This window comes from Hypanus sabinus, chromosome 3 (genome assembly GCF_030144855.1).
Source record: "Hypanus sabinus isolate sHypSab1 chromosome 3, sHypSab1.hap1, whole genome shotgun sequence".
Taxonomy (NCBI): domain Eukaryota; kingdom Metazoa; phylum Chordata; class Chondrichthyes; order Myliobatiformes; family Dasyatidae; genus Hypanus; species Hypanus sabinus.
Genome location: NC_082708.1, coordinates 161,951,016 through 161,964,753, shown reverse-complemented (window position 1 = coordinate 161,964,753; position 13,738 = coordinate 161,951,016). Strand labels below are relative to the sequence as shown.

The following is a 13,738-nucleotide window of genomic DNA, read 5'->3' as shown; positions in this document are numbered from 1 at the left end:
CTTGGCTTTTATGCCGCGGTACTGTTTCCCGGATGGTAGCAGCTGGAACAGTTTATTGTTGGGGTGACTCAGCTCCCTAGTGATCCTTTGGGCCCTTTTTACGCACCTGTCTCTGTATTGACTTGTTTATAGTGATGGAGGAGTGTTTCTCTGACTGGAGAAACCTGTTGTTCCTCAAGGATCAGAGCTGAGACCTCAGTTTGTGATTATAAATGGTTTGGAAGAAGATGTCCGTGGCCTGTTCGGTAAGTGTGTAGATGACAGGAAAATTGGTGGAAAACAGAACAGTGCAGCACAAGAGTGAACCCTTCGGACAACCGTGTCTGCCCTGAATACAATCGAATTCTCTTCTGCCTGTATAAAATCCATCTCTCTCCATTCCCTGCGTACTCGTGATTCTATCCAAAAATCTTGTAAATGCAACTACCTGCTTCCTATCCAGGCACCCGCCACTCTTTACGTGTATATATTATAAAACGACTTGTCTCCTTTCAGCTGATCTGCAATGGCACTCAAACTGCATTTTGTTTTAAAAACACAGCAGGTGAGTTCCCATTCCTGAAGCAGCCGGCTGGCTGTTCTACGACATTCGCCAGGCACTGCTTGGAAGATGGCACCTCGGGGTGCAGCCCGGTGGACAACCGATTCCCGGCTGGCGTTGCCGACTGAGATGCTGCGGGAGAAGGACCATCAGGATGATGGACAGAGGTCTCTGTAGTCAAGTGGTCACACTCTCTCTCTCGATGGGGGGGGGGGGGGGGGAGTTTGCTGCCGATTCTCGAGTCGGAGAATCTTGGAATAAAAACCTATGCGGCAGACCGTAACACTATAACAACGATGGTCAGCCCCAGCCCCTCTTTTGCTGTGAAATGGGTGATACATCTCTGTCCCTTGACAGAGAGAGAGAGAGAGAGAGAGAGACAGATAGGGAGCCCGTGGCATGTCGCACTGTCGGGTAAACAATAGTTTTTGTCGACATTGGTCTCTCTTTGGGTGCTTGGCTGTTGTTTGCTGGACGGTGGGTGATGAGGAGCAGAGGGAAGGGGGTTGGTTGTTACCTCGATGCTTGTAGCTGCTTGTGAGGGGAAAGGGGGAAGGGGGGGAACGAGGGCCTTGGAGTTCTGACAATTTTGTCATTCATTCTTTTGGGGTTCTCTGTTTTCCACGGATGTCTGTGACAGGTATCTCAGGTAGGATTCTGTATACATACTCCGATAATAAACGGAACCATTTGATATGAACATCCTCTTTTACTTGACATTTTTACTCTGTGAAAAGTTCCTGGATTATCTGCCCTATCTTTGCCTCTTGTAATCTATTAAGTCTCCCCTCAGCCTCCAGAAAATATAAACCAAGTTTGTCCAAGCTTTCCTTACAGCTCACAGTCTCTAACACAGGAAGCATCCTCTCCAAAGTCTTCACATTCTTCCTGTCATAAGGCTGCCAGAACTGAATGCATTACTCTGAGTGCGAACCAACCAAAATTTAATACAGCTGCAACATGAATCCCTGATATTTATACTGCCCCAAATCAATGGCTAATACAAGAAGACATATTTTCAAGATGATTGGAGGATGTCAGAGGTAAGTTGTTTACACAGAGTGGTGGGTGCATGGAACGTTCTGTCAGGCGTAGCGGTAGAGACAGGTACATCAGTGCATTTGGGAAGCTATTAGATACACCGTACTTTTCCTTACCTTCTCGACCACCCTATCTACTGACGTGGCCACATTCAGTGAGTTATTGCTAATTTCTCTACCTTGAATTCCTGATCTATCTATATCCTGCTGTATCATCTGACCACCCCCACTATGCACAATCTCCACTTGAGAATTCAGAATTGGCTTCTCAATAGAAGACAGAGAGTATGGTGGAGGGGTGTTACTCTAGCAGGGGGACCATGACCAGTAATGTTCCACAGGGGCCAGTTCTGTATCCATAATATGAAAATGAAGGTGTGTGGGTTCGTAAGATTGCAGGTGACACACAGATTGGTGGAGTTGTGGACAGCATACAGGACTATCAAAAGATTCAGCGGGATATAGATCAGTTACAAATATGGGCAGAGAAATGGCAGATGGAGTTTAATTTGAACAAGTGTGAGGTGTTGCACTTTGGGAGGTCAAATGTAAGGGGTAGGTATACAGTTAATGGCCGTGCGCCAGGGAGCCTTGACGTATGATGGATCTTGGGTTTCAAGTCCATAGCTCCTAAAAATGGCCATGCAAGTAGACAGTGAGTAAAGGCAGCTTATGGTGTACTGTACTTGCCTTCATTCGTCAGAACACTGAGTAAACGAGTTGGGATGTTATGTTACTGCTATACAGAACTTTGGTTTGCCCCATGTGGAGCACTGTCTGCAGTTCTGGTTGTTTCATTACAAAGAGGATGTGGAGGTTTAGCAGAGGGACATGAACAGGCAGGGCTTGGAGGGATGTAGATCACGTACTGGTAGGCCGGCCATGTTCAGTAGACATAGCGGGCTGAAAGGCCTGTAGCTATGCAGTGTTATAAGATTCTGAGCCTTTTAACAAATCGATATTACGTAGAAAGAAAGCAACACCAACCTTTAGAAAACTGTCACTAATTCCAAGGAAACTGAATGGAGTCAGTGTGACTTTACCTGCACTCGACCAAGCAATGAAGAATTTATGGCAAATTAGTGTACATTGGTGGTGTGCGGGAATTCAGCGCCATGACTACAGCATCAGCATGGGTATCATGGCAGTTGCTTAAGAGATCATGGGCTCATCTTTATTGTATTAGAGACCTACTCAACTGCATTGTCATTAATATAGATGACAAACACTAGGGAGTCAGCATCGACCCCTGTGGCACACCACTGGTCACAGGCCTCCAATCTGAGGAACAGCCCAGCTCCAACACCATCTGCTTCCCTCTGTCACCCTCATTCTGGTGTCCAAATGTCGAGCTCCCATGTTATCTGACCAGCCTACCATTTAGGGGTCGTCAAAGACCTTGTTAAAGTCAACGTAGATGTCTACCGCCCTGCCCTCATCAATCCTCCTGTTCACCTGTTTCATGAGACATGACTTCCCACTCACAAAGCCAAGATGACTATCTCTAATCGGTTCTTGCAAATAGATCATGTCCCTCAGAATTTCCACCAGTAACTTTCACACCTCTGATGTTTGACTCACAGACATTTTCCCTGGCTTGTCCCCACAGACCTTATTAAATAAAAACACTGCATTATTCACCCTCCAGTCATCCTGCACCTGCCTGAGGCTAATGATGATACAAATCTCTCTCCCAGGGTTCCAGCAACTTCTTCCCTGGCTTCTCACAACGTCCTAGGATACACTCGGCTGCACCCTTTCTGTGTAATGGACCTCCTCTTTATATTGTAGATGTGTTTCAGGACATTGCTGTTCCCTTCCCCAACTCACTGGCTTCAAAGTCATTCTTCACTGTAAATACAGACCAGATGCATTTAAGATTTCACCTATCTCCTGTAACTTCACACATAGATAACCACACTTATCACCTGTCCCCTCTTGAGTTACCCTGTCATGCTTATATTTGATCATCTGTTAGCTCCTTCGTCACAAATTCAGAATCTCAAAGCCTTCCTCCAAGACTCACAAAGTGAGGCATCTGACCAGGGGCTACAGAGAGGTCGCCCAGATCTCACTGTGAGGAACGTTGCCATTAAGGACCTCCTCACCGCCCTCCTCCTACACCGAAATAACGTCAGTTGTGTGTGTTTGTGTTCAAACAGCAGTGACTTTTGTCACTGATAGTTGGGGACAAATAAGCAGCAAGACAATTCAGAACTATTTTACTCACTGCAGTTTCAAGCATTCAGGCCTGGAGATGCCAGAGAGGGCCGGGTGTGAAAATGAAGCAATTTCACTATTTCAACAAGTTAAGAACTACGAAGAGTTTGAAGGTATGGACCATCATCTTAAAAGACGCACCAACAGCGATGCCCTGCAGAAAGTTCATGAAGCTATTTCTTCTTTCAGATATGATTCTACTGCTAAGCTGGAACCTGTGATTTATATTCCGATGATGTGTTTTGCGCCGTCTGAGCGATCTGGTGCTTTGCTGTCTCCGAGGGAGTTTGGTAAGGTTTGGAGTAAGGTTTGTGCAGCCTAGAGGCCTGGAAGCATGGAGACGGGTCACGAGCCCATGACCGACTCCACTGCTTCTCTCTGACTGAGGCGTTGAGCGAGGTTAAAATTGACGAGGACAACAGCAGAGGATGGGTGGGTGTTCAGCACCATCTGCCTGTATTTGACTGTTCTCACTCTCACTCGCTGCTGTCAGATGAAAGTGCAGGAGTCTTGGGTCTACATTTCAGGGATCGTTCAGCGAGGCTGTGGACTCAGTTTGGAGGACTTTTGGGTTTATGTTACATGTGTTGCCGGTTTGCTGGTTTTGAGTGGTTTGAACGGGACGATCAATAGACAATAGGTGCAGGAGTAGGCCATTCGGCCCTTTGAGCCAGCACCGCCATTCACTGTGATCATGGCTGATCATCCACAATCAGTACCCCGTTCCTGCCTTCTCCCCGTGTCCCTTGACTCCGCTATCTTTAAGAACTCTATCTAACTTTCTTGAAAGCATCCAGAGAATTAGCCTCCACTGCCTTCTGAGGCAGAGCATTCCACAGATCCACAACTCTCTGGGTGAAAAAGTTTTTCCTCAACTCCGTTCTAAATGGCCTACCGCTTATTCTTAAACTGTGGCCTCTGATTCTGGACTCCTAACATCGGGAACATGTTTCCTGCCTCTAGCATGTCCAATCCCTTAATAATCTTATATGTTTCAATCAGATCCCTTCTCATCCTTCTAAATTCCAGTGTATACAAGCCCAGTAGCTCCAATCTTTCAAATTATGACAGTCCCACCATCCTGGGAATTTACCTCGTGAACCTACACTGCACTCCCTCAATAGCAAGATTGTCCTTCCTCAAATTTGGAGACCAAAACTGCACACAATACTCCAGATGTGGTCTCACCAGGGCCCTGTACAACTGCAGAAGGACCTCTTTGTTCCTGTACTCAACTCCCTTTGTTATGAAGGCCAACACGCCATTAGCTTTCTTCACTGCCTGCTGTACCTGCATGCTTACTTTCAGTGACTGATGTACAAGGACACCTAGATCTCATTGTACTTCCCCTTTTCCTAACTTGACACCATTCAGATAGTAATCTGCCTTCCTGTTCTTGCCACCAAAGTGGATAATCTCACATTTATCCACATTAAACTGCATCTGCCATGCATCTGCCCACTCACCCAACCTGTCCAAGTCACCCTGCATTCTTGTAACATCCTCCTCACATTTCACACTGCCACCCAGCTTTGTGTCGTCTGTAAATCTGCTAATGTTACTTTTAATCGCTTCATCGAGATTACTGTATATTGAAAATAGCTGCGGTCCCAGCACCAAGCCTTGTGGTACCCCACTAGTCACCAGATCAATGCAGACTAGGGCATTTGATAATAAATGTACTTTGTATGTTTGAAAATGAAGAATTGGAGGATGCAATTGTAAATGGGCAGTCCATTAGCTGCAATAGGTCTCCGAACAAAATCAGCACAATCAAAAGAACACAACTCTGCTATGGACGGTCCCAAGCCTGGCTGCGAAAGGAGGTGGGTTGGGCATGGGGTTAGCAACCCCATCCTGTGCTACAGAAAGGTCAAAACCTCAATCCTGGGAGAGAAATTACCTTCAAAGATGGGCTACACCTGGGGACAACTCGAAAGTCTGGTCCAGGACAGAGACTCAGGTGAGCTGCTGTCGGGGCCCAGGAGGGATGATGGGCTTAAGATGAAGAAAAGAAGACGGCAAGAACACTGGATAAATTCCTCTATTGATAACTATTAGGACCTACAGTTTTACAGCACTGTGTAGTACTGTTAGTGTTCTAACTTGTCTGTACTTCATTTAAATAACATATCTTACTACTCAGTTAAATGGCAGTTTGTCTTTTTCATATCTTTTTAACCATTTTCATAAAACCAGCTAATTGGGGCAGCCATTTAATTGGCCACAATGTACAGATGTGTCCCAAATAACTAGAATCCACTACATATAGGTTTGAAGAGATTCAGTACGTCACCAAAGGCTCGAGGACGTTTCTACAGATGTACCATTCAAATCGCTCTGATACGGAGGTGGTGACACACAGCAACAGAAAAGGCTGCAGAGGGTTGTAAAACTCAGCCAGTTCCATCATGGGCACTGGTCTCCCCAGCACTGAGGCCATCTATCAAAGGTGGTGCCTTACATCCATCACGAAGGACCCCCAAAACCCAGGATATGCCCTCTTCTCATTGACCACCTCAGGGAGGAGGTACAGAAAAAAAAGCCTAAAGTCACACACACATTTTCGAAACAGCTTCTTTCCTTCTGCCATCGGATTTCTAAACAGTCCATGAACCCTACTTCACTATATCGCTCTCCTTTGGCGCAATTTATAGTTTATTGTAACTGTTGTAATTTTTAATGTATTGCACCATACTGCTGCCACAAAACAAACTTCATTAACTATATCGGTGATAATAAATCTCACCACTGACTTCCCCCATCAAGGATTGCCATACTTCTTTCTCAAATCTGATTTCCTGCAGAAATTCCTTTGCACCTTAAAGCTGTAATCCTGACCAAGGGTCCACAGCAGACCCACTCTCAGTCAATAGTGGCTGCTTCACTGCCCAGCACAACGCTGCCACGCCTCCAGCAGGCTTCCTGTGGGAGTACGGCTGATCCACAGAGCTAACAGGAAACTCTCCCACCCACATCACCTCGCTCCAGAACCAGGTCACCCAACATTTGCTGAGCCGCAACTCGCAGATGATGCCTGTTCAGAGGCCGAGCTCCAGGCCCTTGTTGGAAGCCGCTCGCTGAGGCAGACAGGAGAGTGGCCTTGCAGCTGTCAGCTCCAAAGCAAAGGTCTTCTAATGCCATGATCCTGATGCACAGTGTCACTGTATGCTGCAGTGGAGAATGCCACAACCACTCAGCAAACATGTCTCTACATTACGACGGAGTCATAACACAAAGAATTATACTCCTCCGTGTTGTGGGATGGATGTAAGACTTAAATAAATTCTAAATAAAGTGCTAACCTATTCAATCTTTCCCTATAATTCAGGTCCTCAATTCCTGGCAACATCCTTGTAAATTTTCACTGTGGTCCTTCAATCATACTGAAATCTTTAATTGTTGATTCTTGTGAATGCTGCTTATCTGATGCTGCGTGCTTCTGATGCTGCTGTAAGCAAGTTTCTCACTGCACCTGTGAATTCACTTACTTGTGCAAATGACCCAAATTACACAGCAAGTTTGCAAATTCTCCCAAATCCACTGGGAGCAATGTCTCCCTGGCCAACGTCCCAGGCAGCAGGTTAGACACAGCTCGCTGCGGTGGGCGGTTCAATGCATGGCCAGCACTGTCTCCGTAACAAGCTCATGGGGAGAGATTAGACAATAGTCAATAGGTGCAGGGGTAGGCCATTTGGCTCTTCGAGCTAGCAGCGCCATTCAATGTGATCGTGGATGATCATCCACAATCAGTACCCCGTTTCTGCCTTCTCCCCATATCCCTTGACTCGACTATCTGTAAGAGCTCTAACTCTTTCTTGAATTGGCCTCCACTGCCTTCTGAGGCAGAGCATTCCACAGATCCACAACTCTCTGGATGAAAAGGTTTTTCCTCAACTCCATTCTAAATGACCTTCCCCTTATTCTTAAACTGTGGCCTCTGGTTCTGGACTCCCCCAACATCAGGAACATGCTTCCTGTCTCTAGCGTGTCCAATCCCTTAATAATCTTATATGTTTCAATCAGATCCCCTCTCATCCTTCTAAATTCCAGTGTATACAAGCCCAGTCACTCCAATCTTTCAACATTTGACCATCCCGCCATCTCGGAAATCAACCTTGTGAACCTACGCTGCACTCCCTCAAAAGCAAGAATGTCCTTCCTCAAATTTGGAGACCAAAACTGAACACAATACTCCAGATTATTGGTCAGACAGAGGAAAAGTTTTAGTGATGTGCTCAGAATCTACTTCAAAAATGCAACATTCCCATGGTCTCCTAGAAATCCATGGTCCATGATCACTTAAACTGGAGAAGAATTTGAGAACTCAGAGAGCACAGAGACAGTCAGGAAGAGTGAACCACCCCATGGACTACTGCCTGCCCCATCAGGCTTTTCCAGACCCTGGGGGCGAGTCTGTGGTTCCCACATTCACCTCAGGGGACAGAGGACCGGAGTGGAGGGGACTGCCCATGAAGAACAGGAGCCAGTTACATATGTGGGGATGGGATTTGAAAAGACCAATGGATAGAGCCTTCTTCACACAGGGTATGCAAGTGGTTAGTTCCAGTCTGTCACTAGATGCCCCTCAGTATCAGAGGGCGAGTGTAACTAAAGTGTCAGTTTGAAGTTACTTTGTATAATACGGATAGGATCACTTCATATCATCAACAGTGTAACTGATTCCAGCAACAATGCAACAGGCTGAGCTCCCAGCGTGGGAGGAGACTCACAAATGGTCCCTTGTTCACCAGTACAAGAACCCAGAAGGAAAACCTCGCATTTGTATAGCAGTCCTTCAACACATCCAAAGTGTGTGTTCAGTAGAAGTGAAGTATAGTTGCATCTGCACTATAGGAAACATAGCAGACAGTCTGTGCACAGCAAGATCCTCCAACATGATAAGTGACTGGATAAGATTATTCAGTGGTATGAATGGGAGTGTGACTTCTGCCCCTAATCCTAAAGGGGTAAGCACCTTGTTAATATAAACATAAGATTCAGTTTCAGAATCTGGCCGTTTTTGGTCAGACAGAGTTTATTGTCCATCTCCAATTGCCCCCGAGAAGGTGGGGGGGGGGGGGTGGGAAGGAGCTGCATTCTTGAGCCAGCACAGTCCGTGTCAGAAGGTCGTAACAGGGTTTAGACACAGTGATAGTGAAGGACCGGCGATGTTTCCCAGTCTCTCTCACATACACACACACACACAAACGCTGGAGGAACTCAGCAGGTCCACAGAGGGGAATAAACAGGTGCCAGTTCGGTCCGAGACCCTTCCTCAGTACTTCCATTTCCAAGTCAGGATGGTGTGTGAGCTGCAGGGGAGCCTGCAGGTGGAAATGCTCCTCTGATCCCACTTCCCTCATGCGTCTTGGGATGTCTGTCAGAGTACCCTGTGTGAGTAACATCAGTTCATTTTGTAGGCAGCACGCAGAACAGCCAAGTGCAGCGGTGGTGGAGGTAGACAGGGAGTGCTTAAGGGGTGGATGGTGTATTGACTGAGCAGACAGTACCCCAACCACCCCTTAAGCACTCCCTCCCTCCGTCCCTCCACTACTTTTCTCTGAAGGAGTTGAACTTCTTAAGAGTTATGGATGCCGCACTTGTTCAAGCCAGCGGAGAATATTCCACTACTCCTGTGCCATGTAGATGGTGGGACGGCCTTACGGTGTCAGGAGGTGAGTCTCTTATTGGGAGATCCCCAGCCTTGACCTACTCGTGTAGCCATGGGATTTGTCTATCTGATCAATGCAATCCCTGTGTTGAGGCAGGGAGAAGTAGGCGATGATACGGTCACTAAAATGTCATGGGTAGGTGATTATAGTCTCTGGTGTAGATGCCCATTGCCTGGTATCTTTGTGGTGAGAATTTTACCTGCCTGGATGTTGTCCAGGCCTTGTAGGTATGGGCTGCTTCATTAACTGAGATACAAAGGGTATGGAACATTGAAGAATCAGTTAACATCTTATGTTGGAAGGAAGGTCATCGATGAAGAAGCTGAAGATGATCTTGGACATCATGGTTTCCGGCAATGAGGTCAAAACACTGGACCTCTTCCCTGTGTGTGGTATGAGCCCAACCAGGAGAGAATATTCACTTTGATGTCCATTGACTTCTTTATCACCAGGGTTCTCAGAAGCTGCGCTCAAACTCTGTTATAATGTCAGGGAAGTCACTATGTCCTGCCAAAGGGTCTTGGCCCGAAATGTCAATTGTACTCTTTCCCATAGATGCAGGCTGGCCTGCTGAGTTCCTCCAGCATTTTGTGTGTGTTGCTCGGGTTTCCAGCATCTGCAGGTTTTCTCATTTGTGATCAGTGCACTGGATCAAGTTCGGACTTGGGCTGTGCCGAGGATTTCTCACTGGGGAGGTTGTTGTTGAGTGAAGTGCCACTGACAACACTGTCGATGACACCCTCCATCACTTACTAACAACACACCGGACAATCTGCACACCACTGGGAGCTCTCAGCTGTTTTGATGTCACAGGGGGTGAATGGGATCGTCAGGAGACAATCAGGGTGAGCCGCTTCTGCTCTGGCAGTATCTCGGGGGGGAAGCCAAGATGGATCGTTCCACTTCTGACTGAACACGGTTGTGAGTGCCTCGACTCCAGCTCACACATGTTGGGTCCTGTGTCATTGAGTATGGGGATGTCCTTGGAGCCTCATCCTCCTGTCCACCACCATTCACAACCAGATGGTTGTCTACAAAGCTTCAACCTGAGCCATTACTGTGGGATACCTCACTCCGTCTATCTGTGTCATACACCACATTCACACAGTCCCACGTAACCCACCTCACCTCACAAGGGTCCAGAATTCCAGATCCCAGTTAGCAGGAGTGTAGTCCACACGTTATGACGGAGGGTGGCCTCAGTGTGAAGACAGGACTGTGGCACCACAGGGACAGCACAATGGTCACTTCTACCACAGGGAGACGGGTGAGGACAGGCCCCAATGTGTTTGTCCCTGTTGCTGCAAACCCAGTCAGTCTCATTCTCCTGGACCCAGACTCTTGGGTCAGTGGTGGCATCATCACCCCACTCAGTGATGGATACTGAGGTCCCCACCCAGGGGACATTCTGTGTCGCAGCTGCTCTCAGTGTTCCTGAAGGAGGAGGAGCCCCAGTTCAGTAGCTCTGGGTGGATGGTGATCAGGAGGGGGTCTCCTTGCCATGGGTAACCTGAAACCAAATGACTTTGTGGCATCAGGAGTCAATGTGGATGACTCCATGGGCTACTCCCTCCCACCCGTATATAACTAAGCCACCGTACCGGTGGGTGTGACAGGACAGACCCAGGGATATGCTGGTGGAATCTGACACGCTGACTGTAAGGTCTGATTCCGAGAGGTCGATTGTGTCCGGCGGTCGCTTGGTGAACCAACACTAGGGATAAACTCCACGACGTCTGTGGGAAGGCTCTGCCGAGTTGGAAATCGGCCTGCAGATGTTCTGAGAGCTCAGTGAGGCTGGGAGTGACCGTAGAGGCTCTGCATCTGTTGCCCCTCTGTTTGAATGTAACAACACCACTGAGTGTTTACAGGACCACCCCAGGGGGCGCTGCATGCTCAACCAGATGAAGAGAGTCTGGAGCCTCAGTTAGGTCAGACTGGGAGAGGACAGCACAGTCCCAGTTCAGGGACAGACCCTTTGACCCACAGTGTCTGCACTGATCGTGATACCAATCAATCTACACTAGTACCAGTGCATTGCGCCCCTGTGCCTCACCTTGCCCTGCCTCATTGAAGGCCTTGGGTCATGAGCCAGGTTGTTTCCATAGTGGCCAGCTTGTCTCTTCCAAATCACATTTAAGTTCCAGTGTCAGTGCTGGATTGTTATCCCCTGGGTCAGTAACCGAACCCTATCCGCCACCGTATCTGCATACCAGATAGGAACAGGAAGCCATTCTTCCCTTTCAGCCGGGTTCCTCTCCGTAATCCCACACAACCAACGTCCCCTGGCTGAGTACGAACAGCGACTCTACAGGTAAAGAATTACTACAAACAGCCCCTCAGCTGCACCCCACTCAGTAATCGGCCCTCTTCCCCACAAGAGAAAGCAGCACCTCAGCATTCCCCACTGAAACTTCAATGGTTTAATATGGTCACCACTTGCTCTAGTTCGGACTCAGCCAGTCCGACTCGATGGGCCGAATGTCTTATGGATCAGAGAAACTCCCCCTCTCTGTTTCACCAGAAAGCTGGCGTGGGCAGCACAGCCCCCAGAATCTCCACTCATTTGTTGAAGTTACTCTTACAGCCGAACCTCAAGTGGGACAAAGCAGTCTACAGTTGACAGAAGGGGAACCCAACACAGAAACATGAAATCAATTCTGCCTCAGCACCGGTTCTGTTCTTCCAGGCAAGAGGTTCCACTAACGTGGTAGTACTCACGTTCGCCCGACCTCCCGGAGGAAAACACCGCGTTATCCCACTTCGTCAATTATCGTAAAGTTCCCTCAACCATCACAGGGCAGCAGAGCCCGACATCAAACAAGCTCCAGATCGGGAGATCGCCCATCGCCTCAACTCCCACCAGCGAGACTTGCCCTCTCTGCCCCGGCAGCCCCCACCCCTCCGCCGGCAGTCCCGCGGGTTTAACTCCTCCCTCTCCGAGGCGTCCACCCCCACCGTCCCTCCGCGCCTGACAGGAGTCTCGGCCCTTTCCCGATGCCCGGAGCGCGCAAAGTCGGTCCGGCCCCGGGCGAAAGAGTGGCGGTCCCCCTCCTTACCGCGGGCTCTCCGGCGCTCGGGCTCGGGGACCAGATGGGACGTTCTCCGGCCTGGGCTGAGCGGGGCGGCCGCTGTCTCAGCGCTCCATGCGCGGCCGCTCAGCGCTTCCTCCCGGCCGGGAAATTCCCCGCCCCGCCCCGCCCCACTCCGGGCAGGAAGCGCGGCTTCGGCCCAGATCCTCTCTGCCCTCCTTCCTCCCCCCACCCCACCACCGGCTGCCTGGCTCCCCCGTCTCGGTCTCAAACCTCACCGGGAAGTCCTGCAAACGGTTCAGAAATGAGACCGGACGAGCTCCTGCGTATGCGAGGTGTCTACGCGCTCAAAATGCTGCATCTGGGGGGAGATGAGCAGTCAACTTTTCGGGCCGAGACCCTCCAGCATTTTGTGTATATTCCTATCAGAAGTTTGTGGTTAAAGTCAAATCCCTTTTCGTTCTCCTCAACTCGGTGAACACGGGCCAAGTTATCCCAATCTCCGATCACAGCTGGTGAATCTTTGCTTCCCTCCCAACAAGGCAAGTCTGGAGCAAGGGGACCAGAACTCCACCTGTGGTTTCCCCTCCTCTGCTCTTGTTCCTGTGGTCAAACCTCATGCAATGGGGCCCAATCCTCTGTGAGCCTTCCCTCCTTACTACACCTAACGTTGCCCTTCAGAGGTCCCTGTGTAAAGACATCAAGTTTCTTTGCAAGTCAATTCCATCAAACATCATTTAATAGTCCTAAACACAAGAGATTAACTTACTGAGAAAAATAAGGCTGCAAGACATAAGAGTAGAATTAGGCCATTCGGCCCATCGAGTCTGCTCCACCATTCCATCATGGATGATCCCAGATCCCACTCAACCCCATACACCTGCCTTCTAGACACATGCCCTGACCAATCAGGAAAAGATCAACTTCCTTAAATATATCCACGGACTTGGCCTCCACTGCAGTCTGTGACAGGGTATTCCACAGATTCACTGGCTAAGAAAAAAATCCTCCTTACCTCTGTTCTAAAAGGTCACCCCTCAATTTTAGAGTCTCTGCTACCCCCACTATAGGAAACATCCTCTCCACATCCACCTTATCTAGTCCTTTCAACATTTGGTAGATTTCAATGAGATCCCACCACATTCTTTTAAATTCCAGTGAGTACAGGCCCAAAGCTGCCAAATGCTCCTCATACGTTAACATCTTCATTCCCAGAATCATCCTCATGAA

At 48.6% G+C, this 13,738-nt stretch overlaps 1 protein-coding gene across 3 annotated transcripts in view; it reads right to left on the bottom strand.

The window, feature by feature from the left end:
• The window catches only part of LOC132391842 (nuclear factor NF-kappa-B p105 subunit-like), a 124,736-nt gene extending 111,693 nt beyond the window's left edge, over nucleotides 1–13,043 (bottom strand). The window contains exon 1 of one of the 3 annotated variants that reach the window (XM_059965518.1): nucleotides 12,787–13,043. The gene's annotated coding sequence lies outside the window, so the exon portion shown is untranslated. Of the gene's footprint in view, nucleotides 1–12,197; nucleotides 12,255–12,535; nucleotides 12,669–12,786 lie in introns of those variants that run through there. The other 2 variants (XM_059965516.1, XM_059965517.1) reach the window with 2 other exon arrangements.
• Nucleotides 13,044–13,738: the final 695 nt, after the last annotated feature.